Genomic DNA, 19,490 nt, shown 5'->3' with positions numbered 1-19,490 from the left:
CTGGCTTAGCCCATCTGGGGGAACTTTTATCCCCTCTGCCCCTCCCTATTTCTGTGTTTTCCTCTCCGCCCTGCCTGGCAGGGTCTGTGCCCGGCTCTCACCCCCCGCTCCCCCCGTGTCTCTGTCCCGGGCTCCCCCCGCCCCGCACACACCGGGAGCTGGCGGCAGCTTTCCCGGGCCCAGGGCGGGAATCGCAGCCAGCTCCGCTGGGAGCAGCCTGGGGCCAAACCTCCCCCTGCAGCCCGGGTGTGACGGGGGGGGCGGATCTCTCTCACCTTCCCTCCGAGCGGGGCCCCCTGGGGCAGGGGCCGGGCCGGGAAGGGGCCTGGCCGGGCTGGGGGCTCTGCCCTGGGAGAGGCTCCTGGGGAGCAGCGGGAAGGGCCCTGCTGGAGATTCCCCTCTCCCGGCTGCAGCCAGGGCTCCGGGCTCCCAGCACCAGCCGCCGGGGCTCGGGGATCTCGCCAGGAGCCTGGAGCCAGAGTCACCGCAGCGGCTGCGAGTCACTTCCTGCTGCCGGGCCTGAGCCCAGCGATCGCTCCCCCCAGAGCCGCCTCCCAGCCGCTCCTGGGTCCTAGAGATCAACCGATCGCCTTGCACACCCGAAAATGTCACTCAGGCAAACTTGCATTTGGTGCCCTCCATTGGCTCCCCACTGACCCTGCCCCCTCCTGTACCCCCAACCCCAGGTGAAGGGCAAGGCACAGTGCAGCCTGCATTCCCCTCTTGCACCCCAATCCCTGCTCTGTGCGTTCCCCCTTCACCCCAACACCTGCACTCCCCTCCTGTGCCCCTAACCAGGGCCGGTGTAGCCCCACAAAATGCTCCCCTCCCGTTTTGCTACTGGGAGCGGTTTCTGCCACGCAGCGTAGCAGTTTGGTAAACGCTCCCGGTCTGCTTCCTCTGGGGGGGGGGGGATGGTTGCAAAACGGGAGGGATGGGGTTGTGGTGGAAAACACTCCCGGTCTGCTTCCTCTGGGGGATGGTTGTGAAACGGGAGTGATGGGGTTGTGGTGGAAAACACTCCCGGTCTGCTTCCTCTGGGAGGATGGTTGCGAAACAGGAGGGATGGGGTTGTTGTGGAAAACACTCCCGGTCTGCTTCCTCTGCGGGGGGGGAGGTGGTTGCAAAACGGGAGGGATGGGGTTGTGGTGGAAAACACTCCCGGTCTGCTTCCTCTGGGAGGATGGTTGCGAAACGGGAGGGATGGGGTTGTGGTGGAAAACACTCCCGGTCTGCTTCCTCTGGGGGATGGTTGTGAAACGGGAGTGATGGGGTTGTGGTGGAAAACACTCCCGGTCTGCTTCCTCTGGGGGATGGTTGTGAAACGGGAGTGATGGGGTTGTGGTGGAAAACACTCCCGGTCTGCTTCCTCTGGGAGGATGGTTGCGAAACAGGAGGGATGGGGTTGTTGTGGAAAACACTCCCGGTCTGCTTCCTCTGCGGGGGGGGAGGTGGTTGCAAAACGGGAGGGATGGGGTTGTGGTGGAAAACACTCCCGGTCTGCTTCCTCTGGGAGGATGGTTGCGAAACGGGAGGGATGGGGTTGTGGTGGAAAACACTCCCGGTCTGCTTCCTCTGCGGGGGGGGGGGGGTGGTTGCAAAACGGGAGGGATGGGGTTGTGGTGGAAAACACTCCCGGTCTGCTTCCTCTGGGGGGATGGTTGCGAAACGGGAGGGATGGGGTTGTGGTGGAAAACACTCCCGGTCTGCTTCCTCTGGGAGGGTGGTTGCAAAACGGGAGGGATGGGGTTGTGGTGGAAAACACTCCCGGTCTGCTTCCTCTGGGAGGGTGGTTGCAAAACGGGAGGGATGGGGTTGTGGTGGAAAACACTCCCGGTCTGCTTCCTCTGGGAGGATGGTTGCGAAACGGGAGGGATGGGGTTGTGGTGGAAAACACTCCCGGTCTGCTTCCTCTGGGAGGGTGGTTGCAAAACGGGAGGGATGGGGTTGTGGTGGAAAACACTCCCGGTCTGCTTCCTCTGGGAGGATGGTTGCGAAACGGGAGGGATGGGGTTTGTGGTTGAAAACACTCCCAGTCTGCTTCCTCCTGGCTAATGTGCCAAATTGATCTATTGCATGATTGAGGCATGCTGTTTCACTTTTTTTTGTGTGAATCCGTGAAAAGGGATTTTTTTTACTTTACTCTTCCAATTTGCATCATATACAAAGCAATTTTGGGGGCCACTTCCATTAAAAAAAAGTTGCAATACTCTAGTAACATGTATTTGGAAATGTAAAAAATAACCAGTGAAATACATTCAAAAATTAATTTGTAATAATTTGAAAATACACTAAATCCAACATTTGAAAACATTAAATGCTTTAATGGGATGTAGACATTTGCAGTTACATAATGGGCTCTCACTGGGTGATGGTGATGGTTGGTGCAAAAGGGCTGTCGCTGCCTGGGGGTGGTCTACAAGGACCCCTAGGTCCTTCTCCTCTTCCGTTACTTCTAACCAATGCGTCCCCATCTTGTAACTAAAATTGTTGTTAGTCATCCCCAAATGCATCACCTTACACTTTTCACTATTAAATTTCATCTTATTTCTGACACTCCAATTCACAAGCTCATTCATGTCTCCCTGCAGAATATCCCTATCCTCCTCCGAATTTACAACGCCTCCCACCTTCGTATCATCCGCAAACTTTATCAGCCCACCCCTGCAATCGGTTCCGAGGTCAGTTATAAATAGATTGAATAAAATGGGTCCCAAAACTGAACCTTGAGGCACTCCACTAGTAACCTCCCTCCAACCTGACAGTTCACCCTTCAATACGACCCGCTGCAGTCTCCCCATTAACCAATTCCTTATCCACCTCTGGATTTTCATATCAATCACCATGTTTTTCAGTTTAACCAATAATTCCTCATGGGGTACAGTATCAAACGCTTTACTGAAATCCAGGTATATTAGGTCCACCGCATTTCCCTTATCTAATAAGTCCGTTACTTTCTCAAAGAAAGAGATCAGATTCGTTTGGCACGATCTGCCCTTCGTAAAACCATGTTGTAATTTATCACAATTGCCATTAACCTCCAGGTCCTCAACTAGTTTCTCTTTCAGAATTTTCTCTAGCACCTTGCACACTACAGATGTTAAACTAACAGGCCTATAGTTACCCGGATCACTTTTTTTCCCTTTCTTGAAAATAGGAACCACATTAGCGATTCTCCAGTCTAACGGGACCACCCCCGAGTTTACAGATTCATTAAATATTATCGCTAATGGGCCTGCTATTTCCCGCGCCAATTACTTGAATATTCTCGGATGAAGATCGTCCGGTCCTCCCGACTTAGCCCCATTAAGGTGTTCGAGTTTTGTTTCTACCTCGGATACGGTAATCCCCCATCCTGAATGCCCCTCTGTAATGGTGCTAGTAACCCTAATACCTTCATTGGCCTCATTAAACACCAATGCAAAATATTCATTGAGATATTGCGCCATGCCTAGATTATCTTTAATATCCTCCCTGGCAATAGTCTTCAGTGGTTCCACTTCTTCTTTCTTTGCTTTCTTCCTATTTATATGGCTGTAAAACCTCTTACTATTGCTTTTAATTCCCCTCGCTAGGTCCAACTCTACACGGCCTTTGGCCTTTCTCACTCTATGTCTACATTCTCTGACTTCACTAAGGTAAGTTTCCTTGCTGATCACTCCCCTCTTCCAGTCTTTGTACGCTTTCTGTTTTTTCCTAATCACCCCTTTGAGTCGGTCGCTCATCCAGCTAGGTCTAAATCTCTTGCTTAGTAATCTTTTTCCCTTTTTTGGGATACAGGCCTCTGACAGCTCATGCATCTTTAACTTGAAGTAATCCCAGGCTTCTTCTGCCTTTAGATCCATTAATATGTTTGCCCAATCCACTTCCCTTACCAGTCCCCTTAATTTGTTAAAATTGGCCTTTTTAAAATTATAAACCCTAGTCTTTGACTTAATTCTGTTACTCCTTCCATTTAGTTTAAACCGAATTAGCTCATGATCACTGGAGCCCAAATTGTCCCCTACTACCACTTCCTCAACGAGGTCCTCACTACTTACCAGAATCAAATCTAAAATGCCCCCCCCCCTCGTGGGTTCAGCTACCACTTGATGAAGGAATTGATCAGCAAGCACATCTAGGAACATCTGAGCCCTATTATTGCTACTAGCGTTTGTTCCCCAATCTATATCCGGGAAGTTAAAGTCCCCCATAATTATACAGTTTCTATTAGTATTTACTTCTCTAAACACATTAAATAGTTCCTTATCCATATCCTGGGTCGATCCCGGCGGTCTATAGCACACCCCAAGCACTATCCCCGGAGAGGCTCTAGTAGTCCTTTTACCCAGTGTGAGTATTGCCCAGACGGACTCTGTGTTATCTATTCCATCGACTATTATTTCTTTACAGCTTATTTCACTATTGACATACAATGCCCCCCCCCCACCTTTACCTTTGTCCCGGTCTTTCCTAAACAGCGCATACCCCTCCATACCTGTGTTCCAGTCGTGACTGCCAGCCTGGCTGATTGCACCCCCAAGGGCCGGAGTTATCCTGCCCCAGGACAAGCTGTGGCTGCGCTGCCGGCTCAGCCTGGCAGACACAGTCACCTCCCATCAGGGCCGGGTATTGTGGCTGGGGGTTAGGGTGTGGGAGAGTAGGTGGGTCTGGGGGGGTGCTGTGCAGTGAGGGGTGGGAAGATCTGTGTGTGTTGGGGCACTGGGAAGTGTGCAGGGGTCTGGGTGGGGCACTGTGCAGTTGTGGCAGTGGGGCGGTGGGGGGCACTGGGCAGTGAGGGAATCTGCAGGGGGGCTCTGGCCGGGGAGGGGCAGGGCACTGTGCAGTTGTCGGAGGTCTGTGGGGGGTCTACAGCTAGGGGGCACTGGGCAGTGAGAGGATCTGGGGGGGTTCAGAGTGGTCTGTGGGAGGGCACTGGGCATGGGGGTTTGTGGGGGTCTTTTCACGTATTCACACACAAAAACGTGAAACAGTGCGCCTCAATTGACCAATAGAGATCAATTTGGCACATTAGCCAGGAGGAAGCAGACCGTGAGTGTTTTTGACCACAAACCCCATCCCTCCTAATTCGCAACCCCATGGACCAGTGACAGGTGCATGAGCAGACAAGTCATTGGAAATAAGGAAGGCGGAAGCCAGTGGAAAAAATGGAAGGGGCCACTCTGGTATGACCTTGGGCTCAGGGGCATGCTAGCCAGGAGGAAGCAGATCGATGAAAGGGGCCACTCTGGTCTCACCTTGGGCTCAGGGGCATGCTCCGTACCCCCAAAGCTTACCTCCCTTTTCACGGACTCACACACAAATACGTGAAACAGCGCGCCTCAATCGTACAATAGATCAATTTGTCACATTAGCCAGGAGGAAGCAGATCGACCAAAGGGGCCACTCTGGTATCACCCTTGGGGTCATGGGCCCGCCCCGAAGGGGAAGAAGCATGATGGGAGCACAGGGCCGGGATGGCCAGTGTGCGTCTGGCAGCTCCCGGTTTGTAAACAGTGCCATTGTACTGGGCTAGGTGGAGCAGGATTGTTCCTGCCGTGCCATGACCCATCTCCCATTGCCCCCGGCCAGCCCGTCGCTCTGAGGACTCTGCCCCCCATGCCCCATGTCCCCATTTCCCCCCTGGGGGACCACAAATATGTTTAGCACCAGGCCCACAAAAAGTTAATCCATCCCTTTTTGGGGTGCAGGCTCTGGGATGGAGTTGGGGTGCAGGAGGGTTGCAGGCTATAGGTAGTTTGGGTAGTTTGAGTGAGGGGTGCAGGCTCTGACCTGGGGCATGGGATTGGGGTACAGGAGGGGGTGCAGACATGTGGGCTCTGGGAGGGAGTTAGCAACTCAGCACGTTATATAAGAGAAATGAACTGCAGTGATTTCATATAGGCATAGAAACTGATAGAAGACACTTTTACATATTCAAAATGTGAGAGGCAGAGTTGGAGGGAGGGGGTGTCTGTACAATATTTCACCGCATTCAGTCTCCTGGCTGGATCAGTAACGTAGCCGTGTACAGGGCTGCCCAGAGGATTCAGGGGGCCTGGGTCAAAGCAATTTTGGGGGCCCCTTCCATAAAAACAGTTGCAATACTATAGTAACATGTATTTTGAAATGTAAAAAATAACCAGTGACATACATTCAAAAATTAATTTGTAATAATTTGAAAATACACGAAATACATTATTTAAAAACATTCAATGCTTTAATGGGATGTATACATTTGCAATTACATAATGGGCTGTTGCTGGGTGATGGTGATGGTTAGGATGGGGTCGGGGGGGGGGGGCCACACCTTACCATGGCGCTTACCCCCTCTCCTGGAGCCTCAGTGTGCTGCGACCAGGAGCGGCCCCGGACCGCGTTGGAGCCACCGCGCTGCAGTGCGCCAGGGCCGCTCCCGGACGCGGCACGCTGAGACACCGGGGGAAGACGGAGGCGGGGGCAGCCTCCGACATATTCGTGGGGGCCCCTGCAGAAAATTGCCCCACTTGGCCCCCCCCCGTCTGGGCGGCCCTGGCCCTGCAACACTTGTATAGGATAGAGAGGAGCTGCGTTGATTAATCTTTGACAGGCTAGGAATTGGAGGCCTGTGCCTTTAAGACCCCAGCCCCAGGAACCCGCCCCCTGCTCCGAGGCTGACATGCAGCGTCCCTGTGAGAACAACAAAAACAGCCTCTGCCCCCCCCACACCCCTAGATTAGCGAGCACAGTGTGTGGCTCATCCCACGGGGTCACTGTTCCCCCCCTCCCCCTCCCTAAACGGGGGTTTTGTACCCGCACGGGGTCTGGCAGTGTCACCCCTCCCCCGCTTAACCCCGGCTCTCACCCCCCACCACCGATTTTTGCCCTTCAGCCCCTCTTCTGCCGCTAGCTACAGTAGCTTGAACCCCCCAGGCCAGTAAAATTCTGCCCCCTGCTCAGACCCTGACAGCCCCCCCGCTGCGATTTGCCCCCTTAATACTTTTAAACCCCCCCAAAGAGGAGGGAGCAAATCGTTAGCAGAAGTAAGGGCAGAGAGAGGGCAGAGAGAGGGCAGTGGCTACAACGAAGGTTACTGAGCATGCTCAGTTGGACTGAGCATGCTCAGTACACCCAAAATAGCAAAACGGGAGCAGAGCATTTTGTGGGGCTACACCGGCTCCAGGCACAAGCTTGGCAAGCTGGTGCTTGGGGAGGCCACTCCGGAGAGGCACGGCAGGTCCAGCTATTCGGCGGCAATTCAGCGGACGGTCCCTCACTCCCACTAGGAGCGAAGGACCTTCCGCCGAATTGCCGCCGCAGATCGCGATCGCGGCTTTTTTTTTTTTTTTTTTTTTGGCTGCTTGGGGCACCCAAAACCCTGGAGCCGGCCTTCCCCTAACTCCTGTACCATGCCACCTTCACCACAATCCCTGCACTGTGCTTGTACCCTTCACCCCAAGCCCTTCGCTCTTTTGAACCGCTAACCCCTGCAGTTTTCCCCCTTCATCCCAATGCCTGTACCCCTCCTGCACCCCTAACCCCTGCTCTGTGCGTGCCCCCTCACCCCAGTCCCTGCATTCCCCTCTTGCAGCCCAACCCCTGCACTGTGAGTCTCCACTTATGCTCAGGGATAGCTCAGTGATTTGAGCATTAGTCTGCTAAACCCAGGCTTGTGAGTTCAATCCTTGAGGGGGCCATTTAGGGATGGGGGGAAGGAGGGTTGGTCCTGCTTTGAGCAGGGGGTTGGACTAGCTGACCTCCTGTTGTCCCTTCCAACCCTGATATTCTATGATTCTAACCCTACATTCCCCCTTCTGCACCCACGTGGGGGTGCCTAAGGCAGCTGGCATTGCTGCTCGCTGCCTGGCTGGACGGCTGCTTCTCCACCCTGTGCACCCCTAGGGGCTGTGGGGCGGGGGAGTCAGGAGCCCCGTCAGGTGTCGCTGCATCCAGGTCACTTTCCCCAGAGGGCAGAAGAGCAACAGCTGCTGTTGCCTCATAGACAGCCCAGGTGGGAAATAACCTGGGGGCAGGGAGCCCTGGTGTTATGTTTGGGGGGGGGGGGGGTGTGCCTGAAATCCTGTTCAGACACAAGCAGCTGCCAGCAGCTCCAGACCCACAGAGGCTGCAGCACCCACAGATTCCCCCTGTGCCATCACCCCAGCTCACTGGAGACCAGTACCCAGACAGGAGGAGCTCCCAGTCCAGAGTGCCCAGGGGCTCCAGGAAGGGGGGGGGGGGCAGGAGCAGTAAAACAGGGGAAGGGAGGGGCACCCCTGCTCCAGATGACCTACATGGCTCAGCTCCTCCTCCAACAGCCCCCTGCAGCCGGGGTCTCTCCCCCGTCCAGACACTGCTGCTCGCCTGCCTGCCCCCTACCTCAGCCCAGTCGGATCTCAGCAGGACAGGTGGGAATCAGGCAAACCCAGCGCAGGGTGTCCTCTTCAGGAGTGGCCCTAGATTAGCTGCCAGCAACTGGCGCCCTAGGCAAACCATGCAATCGGCTTTTGGTTAACTGGGCAACATTTTGCCCTTTTTTTCCTTTTAATGTTTTTTAAGCGGGGTTTTTTTTTTAAACCGAGGCTTAATTATTCAGTTTGTCCGTCCATCCATCTGTCCAGCCAATGTTTCTGAGATCAGATAAAACAGAGACACGAAATTTTCAGAATAGATACATAATACACAACAGCTAGATGATATTTCAATCCAATTTCAAATAAAAATGCATTAAAAATGTTAATTATAATTGTTATTATTACAAATCCAAAATCATCCATGACGCTATCCTGCTTTAACTGCCATTACCACCACATTCAATATAGAAAGAAATAAGAAAACTCTTCAATTAACGTTAACCTGTATGTACAAAACACTCCCATTAAAAAACACTCTGTGCTCTTAAAATATGACTTTTCTTGCTTTAAGTTATTCAAATTCAGTCACTAGTTCTTTTAGATCCAGTTTTCCAGCTATTTCATGCTCTATTAACATTGTGGCAAGTCCAACAAGTCTCTCTTGCACCATTGTTGAATGCAGATATGTTTTTATCAGTTTTAAGTTTGAGAAGCTACGCTCCCCACTAGCTTCAGAAAGTGGCAAAGTTAAAAGAATGCATAGAGCTATAAAAATGATTGGAAAACTGTGAGTTTATTTTCACAAACAAACTTCAGTACTTCTTCAGGAGTGGAATGTTTCTTAAGTCGTCTTGAAAAAGTCTGAAGCTCACTACACAAATCTATAGCATCAATGCCTTTTGAATTTTCATGAGTCAACGCCAACTCCAGTTTTATACAAAATTATCTTATCTGTTTTGCTGTTTTCTTTTGCAAGCTGTGGATATCATATAGAAATCCAAATACAGATGTTGGTGTCACTAGGCATAGCTACCAGGTAACTCGGGAGAGTGGAAGGCCAAAAGTGCCGATGAAGCTCTTCTGCTCTGGGCCTACGTGAACCACAGTGACTCCATCTTGTGAACTCTCACCTCTGTGCTAACTGCTTACATGCTGAAGCAGAAATGTAAGGGTCAGCTTTTCTCTAGCATACAGCTGCTGTTTTGCTCAGACTGCTTCACAGGCCTTGCAAGGCCAAAAGATAAGCAGACGAATGGGAACTTTTCTAATTGTAACTCTTAGAGAAGGGAGGGGTGGGAGGGGTAAGAGGGAGTAACAGAACAAAGGCTTACACAGAAACAGCTTGGAATATAAAAGGGGAAATTTTATTTGTATGTGCTGCACTTGATTTGAGACATGCTGGTCTCCTAGTGCCATTTCAGAGCTCTGGAATAAACTTGGCTCGCTTTCTCCCCTCGGTGTCTTTATTGGTGCCAAGCACACCGGGCAACGAACCCTGTTTGCCATCTCGGGGCCCAGACTCTAGCTACTGCATCTGTTGAAATCTTTCGTCAACCGAGTGAATAGCAGAATCAAGGACGGTGAAGTAGAAATTCACTTTGAACCTTTGTTTTGGGTTCTGAATAAGTGTGTCTCATCCTTCATACGAAAACTGCTGTTTCTTTCGGCAAATGCAAACTGGCTCTGGTTCAGATTCTATCGGAAAGTCTATTTCTTCTGCAAGCTCGAGAGAATCTACCCGTGTTCTTTCAAACCCTTCATCACTTCTGAATTCCTCCAGAATATTTTTCGTTTTCTGCAGTTTTTGAATAGTAAAATATATGTTCAAGTTCTTTTCCTGAAGCTGCTTACTAGCGAGGTTAATCTCGAAAAGGATATTATACCACAAAATGAGTAAAGTCACAAATATGAACTTGGAAATGCCATTTGCAAGAGCTTCTGCATCTTTACATGCTGTATTGCCAGATGATCCAGTAAAGGTAGTGTCATCAGAAATTTCAATTAGGGCATCATAAATATTTCCAAGTTCATAGCGAAGCGGCTTCAAAGCATCGATGTGATTCTCCCATCTTGTCTGACTAAGTGGATTCACAGTTAGAGAATTCACATGGCAAGTCAGAATCTCCCAACGGCATGTTGAGCCTGAGAAAAGCACATAAACACATTACACCAGGTCAAAGAAACTGCTTGCCACTGTCACAGAGTGTGGGGAAGTCTGGGCTCCTCACCCCCACTTCCTGTGATTTACCGTGACTCTCAGCCAGCCAGAAAAATTGAAGGTTTATTGGATGACAGGAATACAGTCCCAAACAGAGCTTGTAGGTACAACCAGGACCCCTCAGTCAAGTCCTTCTGGGGGGCAGGGAGCTTAGACCCCAGTCCTGGAGTTCCCTCCGTTTCCGCAGCCAGCTCCAAACTGAAACCTCCTCCAGAAGTTTCACCCAGCCTCCCCCCAGCTCCTCCGCCAGCCTTTGTCCAGTTTCCCGGGCAGAAGGTGTCACCTGGCCCCAACCCCCCTCCTGGGTTCAGGTTACATGCTCAGGTATCATCTCTCAAGTGAAGTCACACCCTGTTATCCCATCACCAATGCAGATGGTCAGAGCCGGATTTAGCAAGAGCGGGGCCCGATTCCTGGGGGCGGGCCACGCTCCACCCGGGGTTGCGGAGCTTGGGTCCGGGCTGGAGCTGCTGGGGCTGGGTCCAGGGGTGCTCAGCTGGCACCGGGCCGGGCGCAGGCCGGCGCACTCGGCCGGGGCCGGAGCCGCTTGGGCCGGGGCTGCTCGGCCAGCGCCGGGGCTGGGCCAGAGCTGCGGGGCCAGGCAGGCGCGCTTGGCCGGAACCAGGGCTGGCACTCCGTGGCCCGAGCCGACCAGGAGCCACTCGGGCCAGGGACGGGGGTGCTCGGCTGGCGCCGGGCTGGAGCTGCGGGGCCGGGCTGGCGCGCTCGGCCGGAACCGGGGCCGGCACCCCGGGATCTGAGCCGACCCGGCCCAGAGCCACTCGGACCGGGGCCGGGGGTGCTCGGCCAGGGCCGGAGGGAGCCGCTTGGCTGGGGCCGGACTGGGCCGCACCTCCCTGGATCCCTCCTCGTGCCCCACCTCAGCTTACCTGCTGCTGCCTGCCCCTGCTTGTTTTCAGACTTCCCACGAACATCTGATTTGCGGGAAGCAGGGCGGGGGGAGGAGCAGGGGGCGGAGCGTTCAGGGGAGGGGAGGAGGGGGAAGTGAGCTGGGGGCAGGGTGGACAGCTGCGGGGCCCGATTCAGCGGAATCGGCTGAATCAGCCTAAAGCCGGCCCTGCAGACAGTCCCAACAAAACTCCCCCGCAACGCTCCCTGGTCAATCTGCCCCACTCCCTACTCCGTCACAGCCTCCAAATAACATCTACCAGCTTCATGGACAACTAATTCAGAGAATGCGCACTGCAAGGAACGAAAAAGGCCCTAGAATTGATTTCCATCAATCAATTTACATCCAACCAAGCACGTGCTTGGGGCGGCACCTGGTAAGGGGCGGCCAATCTTGGGGTGGCGGGGGGCAGTGCGGCGCGGCGCTCGGCGGGGGGGGCGGGGGGGTTCCGGCGGCGAAGTGCTCGGCGGAGGGTGTTCGGCGGCGTGGCGCTCCACTGGGAGGGGTTCGGCAGCGCGGCGCTCGGCGGGGGGGTGTTTGGCGGCTCGGCGCTCAGCGGGGGGTGTTTGGCGGTGTTTGCACGGGGGGGCTTTAGCAGTGCAGCGCTCCATGGGGGGCGGAGGTGTTCGGCAGCGCAGCGCTCGGCGGGGGGTGTTCGGTGGCACAGCGCTCGGCAGGGGGTGTTCGGCGGCGCTCCAGGTGGGGGGTGTTCGGCGGCGCGGCGGGGGGCGGGGGGGCGCTTTTTTTTGCTGCTTGAGGCGGCAAAAACGTTAGAGCCGGCCCTGATCATTCTCCTGTGTACACCATTGTCTTTACCCTTCATATTACTCCCATTATCATAGCCTTGGCAATGTAAGTTTTCAACAGATATTGACATTGTTTCAAGCTCTTGTAGAATAGTTTCAGTCATAAATGCTCCAGCCGTTTCCTTCAGTGGTACGAAACCCAAAAAATGTTCCTTTATGAGCCCTTCAACACTATCTTCATCTGCAGACTTTTCCATAACCACAAAACAAATGATCATCGTCATTTGTCCAACATGACTCACGTGGTGTACAGTCCAGTATTATTGAAAAGTATTTTGCAGAATGGGCAGCTTCTACAATTTTCTTTTTAATGGCATTTGCTAGGATTTGAATAAGTTCATTCTGCATATTTTTTCCTAAGTAATGAACCTGTGTTTCATGATCAGTTATTTTACGTAGATGCTCCTTCATGACTGGATCAAACAAAGCTAGGTAATTCAACAAATTTTAATTTCCATTACGTAGAGCGTATAATTTTTCATTTCTACCGTGGCCACGGAATGCTAAATTTTACCCACCGAGAACTCTCACTAAAGCAATCAGACGCTCTAATATTTGTTGCCAATATTCTTATTTTTCCTTGATCACATGTAAAATTTCTTCATCGATAGTTTTTCCTTTTTTCAATCGTAATTCAAATTCTTTCCAATTTTGAAAACATTCCAAATGCTCTGTACTTCTTTCATGTGAGGAGAGAATTGAAGATATGTTTTTCCAGTCCTTCGAACCATTTTCAGTAAGTGATGTACCAATTGCTTGATTTGCAAACAACTTGCAGCAAAAGCAAAACACAGAGTCCTTCGACACTGAATATTGTAACCAGTTTTGATGAATTTCTTCCCCATTAATGAGTTTCCTCTTCTAATGCTGAGCAGAGAATTTTCTTTTATTTCCATCCTTAGGGAAAGGAAATCCATGAACTTGTTCGGGTCCATGTTCCAAAAGAATTTGCCGCAGACTGTCATCACATCTGGGCCATGAAGCTGGGTCCCCATATTGTAACTTGTTTGTAACTTCCTCATCCTTTCTTCCTTCTACTTCATTTACTTCAATTTCTGCATGTCTCTCTGAAGGTGAATAAATTTTCTCCACTTCCATATCAGTCCGGTGCTGTGAGCTGCCTTCATCTAGAAGTAAATTTCCATCATCTTGAGTTTCCAAACTGCTTTTTTGTGGATGTGAGCTACCCTCATCTCGAAGTAATATACCTTCATCTTGATGTTCCAAACTGCTTCCATGTGGATGTGAGCTAATCTCCTCTCCAAGTAAAAGTCCTTCATCTGGATGCGATGAACTGCTTCCATCTTTATTTGGATTAAAGAGAAGATATTTCAGGAAGGATCCCTGCTGTTTTGCTTGGTCCTTTTCCTTCTCAGCTTTTCGTTTATGATACTCAGCTCCTGAGGGTTTTCTTTTTCCTCTTTCTGTCATGGGGCATTTGAATATTGTTATGTACTGTGCTCCCGACTGCAAGCATTATAGCATTAAGGATGGCTGACACACCCACCACATGGTTGGCGATTTAAACCACATTGCAGCCATCCCAACACTTCTTTTCACCGTTTAAAGGTTCAGTGATTAGTAAAAACAACGAGTCTGGTGGCACCTTAAAGACTAACAGATTTATTTGGGCATAAGCTTTCGTGGGTAAAAACCTCACTTCTTCAGATGCATCTGAATTGTAGATACAGACTAACACGGCTACCCCCGATAAGTGATTAGTAACATACACTCACTCACCTATTAAAACAGTTAGTTATAGCGTTTACACGGAAACAAAATGACCTTTTTCGATGTTATAACCCGACACCGGTTGTTTGGAAAGTAATCCCCTTCCTCACGGTTACCCACTTGAGGTGTGACGTCATCACTTTCATAGTCTATTAAGCATTAATGCTGTTACTTTTTTTTATTAACCTTATTTATTACATGTGAACCAGTTATAACAAAGAAAAGTTCATAATTATACAGCCCGAGAATAACGTTAAGGTTTAATAACGCTTAAAGATACTCACCTTTTGGATTTATAATGCTGAAAGACGTTATTCTTTATTCTTTGGCACCAGAAAACACAATTTTCCACAGTATTCGCTCGATTCTTATCCATCTACCTGCGACGTGTGTTAAAATGACCGTTTGACATGTACCAACTGGCGATATCTCCGCTCTATATGAATTTCCGGCTATGCGACCTTGATGTATATTCGAGTTAGGTGTCACTAGCACTGCAGCTCTTGCTGCTGGTGGATGTGTTTCATTGTGGCTGAGTTATTGCTTATCAAAATTGCGGAGTGGGTCATCTTGACCCTATGTCGCAAATTGAAAAAGGATATCGCTAAAATTTTCTTTCTTTTTGCAGTAAATCAAATATTTGACATTAATAAATGATCAGAAATGTAGAGAAAATAATTATAATTCATATTTCCTCCATACACGCACAGGAATTGAAATAATGACATCTTTGTTATTTTATTTGTATTTTTTTCATCTTTTTCCTTTTTTTTCCTATTATTTTTTTGTAATTTGATTTTTTCCCCTCGAATTTGGTGCCGCATTTAACTTGGCACCCTAGGCGACCACCTAGTTCACCTTTATGGACGGCCCGCCCCTGGTCCTCTTTGGTGGGCCGCCTGCCCATACTGTCCACTCCAAAGGCCGCCCTGAACCCTGTCCCAGACCCTGCCCCTTGGAGCTCCACCTCCTCTGGGTTTGAGTGGTGTGATGTTCTGATTAAAATATGCATATAGAACACTGTTGCAACCATTGTTATATATTTGCCACAAATCTTCTACAACATGTGGCATGTGAGATGTCTATGGAAAGGTTACCATTTCCTGAATACAATTATGCTATTTGTATGCATGTATAATTTCTCTATCTGAAGGTATACATGTTAGCCAGGCACCTGTATTTCAAATGTTGGCCCCTGTGGTAAGACCCATGAGGTATTTAGCCAGCACATTGTGAAAGGACTATTCAAGTTGAATGGTCCATCAAGGTACACTTAGCTCACAAGGAAGACACCCAGCTGCACCTAATGGACTTTCCTTTGAACGTTCAAACTGGAGTGTGGGTAATAGCTTCTGCTGTGATTAAGCAAAATTATGCACGGACATTTGACTCCATACTCCATCTTTACCTGTCACATTCCACAGTAAGAACACTGGGATTCCCTCCACATGGCACCTCCATCTGGCCTCTTTCCTGCTCCGGACTCTTTCCTGCTCAAACCTCTGGACTATGCACTTATGCTAAAGGGAGCGTTCTAACCGGGGAACGGAGGACCTTCCAAAGATTTGGAAGCAACCAGAGACTTGACTTAAGCCAGTGGTTTATTCCATCACTGCTACAAACCCGAACCAAGAACTTTGCAATTATTGTATGTATTTGATTCCTTTAACCAATTTTAACTCTCACCTTTTTCTTTCTTTCTTTTTCTTTCCAGGGCCATCCCTAGTGGGATATGGGGCCTGGGACAACCTCCCTTCATCTCCATCCCAGGCCCTGCCACTACCTCACCTCTTCCCACCTCTGCTCCGTCCCCTCCCTGCCCTCTTCCACACCTTCCCCCAACCCCTTCCCCCGAGCGACGTGGCTGGTAGCCGGGGGAGCGGAGCGGGCTGGGGCCAGTTCGTTCCATTTCCCACCGCCGCCAGTGAGTGCGGGAGTGGGCCCCACCTCTGCTGCCAGCACCGGCCTCCCGCTAATCCCCCAGCCTTTCCTGGGCCTGTCTTTCTTTCTTTTTCTTTCTTTCTTTCTTTCTTTCTTTCTTTCTTTCTTTCTTTCTTTCTTTCTTTCTTTCTTTCTTTCTTTCTTCCTATAAATAAACCTTTAGATTTTATATACTAAAGAATTGGCAACAGTGTGATTTCTGGGTAAGATCTGAGTGTGTGGCGGGTCCTTTGGGATCAGAAGAACCTGTTATTTGAGGAGACAGGCTTTAAAGAACCACTCAGCTTTCAATCCAGTGTTTTGGGGGGTGATACAAAGACTGGAATGCCTCAGGAAGCTGCTTTTATGACTTCTTGCTAGCCAGTGTGGTGAGATAGAAATTTATTGTTGTGGCTGGTTTGATATATCGTTTGGGAGAAAAAGCACCAGCATTTTGGGGTGTATTTACCCTGTTTCTCAGCAGTGTGACCTGAATTCGGTATTCTCAGTTGTGACCCACAATGGCACGGTTACAGGTGGGCAGCTTTTCTCAGCATTAAGGGTGCATCATGCGTACAAACTTCTGCTACCAGGGCTCAGTCTCACTTGCAGCCTCCCTGCAAGAGGAACCCGGGCACGGCCCGACAGCTGATCAGCCCGTGAGACTTGAAAAACTTCTCTCTGTGTTGGACTGCTTAAGGCTTTGCTTTGCGCTGCCTCTCGAGTCACAGGCCACCTGCCCTGGTGCAAAACGTGGGGTTGTCTTGACTGGCTAAGGCAGACTTGTAGGAGACAGAAGGCGAAAGGAGAGAGAGACAAGTAAGGTGAGGAAGGAGAATGAGGCCTAAGGGGAAGGGTGACAGCAGAACCCCAATCTCCTTTCCCAGGGGGAGTTTAGGATTTAGCCAAAGCCAGTGCAATTGAGGAGGTTGGCTGGTTCCCCCTCTCCGATTAGCCCTGTTCTCAGGCTGAAAGATGAGTTGAATGATGATAGAGCAGTGGGGCCATGCTGGGTCCCAGGAGACGGTGGGCGATACGTACCCCAGGGTACAGTGCGGACTGTTGAACTGCTGAATTCTCCATCCCAGGACATGTTTTACACTGCTTCCCTGGGTGAACAACAAACCCCTCCATGCTCTGCTCACCCCCAGCCAGCCACCAGCGATACAGCACTGAGTGCGCCTAGCCAGCCAGTCAGGGCCGGCTTTAGGCCGATTCGCCCGATTCCCTGGAATCGGGCCCCGCGCCTTAGGCACCTTTGTAATTTTTTTTACTCACCCCGGCGGCGGTCCGCTCCGGGGTCTTTGGCGGCCCAGCTCCCCCGGCCGGAGCGCTGTCCAGAGCACGGCAGCCCCGTGTCCCTGGCCAGAGCACGGCAAGCCCCATGGCCCCGCTCCCCAGCCCCGCGGCCCCACAACCCCGGCCAGAGCGTGCCAAGCCCGCGGCCTCACTCTCCTGGCTGGAGCTTCAGTCAGAGCATGGCAGCCCCGCAACCCCAGCCGGAGTGTTGCAAGCCCCGCGGCCCCCCTCCCCGGCCGGCAATCCGAAGTGCCGCCGAAGACTGGAAGTGCCGCCTAGTGAGTACAAGCCCCAGGAATTGGGCCCCTCACTTGCTAAAGCTGGCCCTGCAGCCAGTGATGAATTAAAGTACATAGCAACCCCAGCCAGTTCTCCACTCCCAGCCTTGCACCCCAGCTGTGCGTCTTCTACTGTCCAGTCCGTACACTGTTGCCAGATTTGCCCATTACTTTGGGATACGCTCATTAGGGTTACTCTTCAGGGGCAGGCGGGTTCTGTAATTCTATCAATGTACTGCTTGTGTCACTTGTGTGTTCATATGGAGCTCTACTTCTCCCTTCTGCAAGTCCCCTCCCAATGGAGCTATCCTGCAGGACCTAGGTTACCCAGGGCTGGGTTCTTCCAGCCCCAGAACCGGATGAATACACACACATTAACAGAGCAAGTCTGAGTGGACCGGGTCAATCAGCACTTTCAAGCTGCCACCCTCGTATGTCACAGGTTCAGCACGTCCCTATCCCCACTTCCACGTCACAATTGGACTGGTAGTAACCCACTTGATGAGCAAACCCCACAGTATTTTTGGGCACTACAGGGATCGTTAGCTTAGGTAAGAAAAGCGTTGCAACACAGTAAATGGGGAAGCTAGAAACACAAAAGAGTAAAATTCAGAAAGAGAGAGAGAGAGACGCAACCAGCCTAACCATAAAAGTTATTTATTGAATAGTGATAACTACATAAGGAGATTCTAAACCAACGTAACACTTAGATTATTAAAGGTTACAAAAGTTATATATAGAAAACTATACCTGCCTGAGGTAGAAAAGAAAAGAGAGAGAGAGAGAGAGGATCTCACCATTTCCATGAACCTTGAACTGGTCGGGGTTCCCAGGTGATGGTGGTAGCTGAGGGTCCTGAGTGCTGGAGACAGGCAGAGCCCCCAGCACGATAGTCAGGAGAAGATGAAATCTCAGTGGAACTGATGCAGCGTTTGGATCCAGGCATCAGAACCCTGACTGGAGGGTGAGTAGGGCTTTTTGTAGGGAAAATACAATGGTTCAAGGGAGAACACTAGATTTGTTTGTGGGTAAACTGATGACTCAAGGGTTTTCTTTAGGCTAGACCAGGGGTCGGCAACCTTTCAGAAGCGGTGTGCCAAGTCTTCATTTATTCACTCTCATTTAAGGTTTCGCGTGCCAGTCATACATTTTAACGTTTTTAGAAGGTCTCTTTCTATACGTCTATAATATCTAACTAAACTAGTGTTGTATGTAAAGTAAATAAGGTTTTTAAAATGTTTAAGAAGCTTCATTTAAAATTAAATTAAAATGCAGAGCTCCTCGGACTGGTGGCCAAGACCCGGGCAGTGTGAGTGCCACTGAAAACCAGCTCGATAGGTTGCCGACCCCTGGGCTAGACAATAGGAGCTGATCACTCCTGGCTATGGGTGGTGTTTTCTTCCAGGGAGCTCATAATGCAACTAGGCTGCTTCAGTATTTGGATATCAATCAAGGATTCATTACTAGAATTGGTCTGATAACTGCTGAGCTGGGTGTGTGCAGGCGTGGGTTCATTAACATATGGAGCACAGATCCCCCATGGTGCAGTGCTTCCCTGCTTTTCTGGTCCCAGAGTTCAGTGCGGTTCTTGGGTTGGAATCTCTGTTCTCCATTCTGTATGCTAATGGAGGTGCCTGCCTATCCCATCTTTCATGCAGATGAGGCTAGGGGAGTTCACTTAATCTTGTCACCCTTGTCAGGAGGGGTCCAGGTGTGTCTCCCCCTGCCCTTCACTGCTCCCTGCAAGTTTTTTCCCTGATCGGGTTTGGTTCAAGCAGAGACTGGGGGGGGGGGGGTCTTTCATGAGTCAGACAGGCTGGATACTGTGCCCTGGTTCCCCAAGAACACAGAGCTGCCTGGTATTAACTGTGGGGTACAAGCTCATTAGTGCCTCATCGCAACAAAGGTTGGTGATTAGGGAACAGCCTGGTGATCTCAAGTGAAATCCCCCAAATACTTCAATGAAAATGCACTGGTTGGGATAAAAACAAGTCTATTAACTAGAGCCAGGTAGCT

General features: G+C 50.7%; 2 protein-coding genes across 10 annotated transcripts in view; one reads left to right on the top strand and one right to left on the bottom strand.

Annotated features, from left to right (window-relative positions):
• Positions 1-19,490, top strand: part of LOC101948742 (zinc finger protein RFP-like) — a 1,201,957-nt gene that overhangs the window by 1,064,908 nt on the left and 117,559 nt on the right. The window lies entirely within an intron of this gene.
• LOC122173351 (zinc finger protein 260-like) overlaps positions 1-19,490 on the bottom strand; it is a 56,744-nt gene that overhangs the window by 26,968 nt on the left and 10,286 nt on the right. For 2 of the 9 annotated variants that reach the window (XM_065564386.1, XM_065564388.1), the window contains exon 1: positions 276-554. The exons of 5 other annotated variants lie outside the window; for them this stretch is intronic. The gene's annotated coding sequence lies outside the window, so the exon portion shown is untranslated. Of the gene's footprint in view, positions 1-275; positions 555-19,490 lie in introns of those variants that run through there. 2 more of the 9 variants (XM_065564387.1, XM_065564389.1) reach the window with 1 other exon arrangement.

Source organism: Chrysemys picta, chromosome 12, assembly GCF_011386835.1.
Source record: "Chrysemys picta bellii isolate R12L10 chromosome 12, ASM1138683v2, whole genome shotgun sequence".
NCBI lineage: Eukaryota > Metazoa > Chordata > Testudines > Emydidae > Chrysemys > Chrysemys picta.
This window is presented reverse-complemented; position numbering and strand designations above follow the sequence as displayed.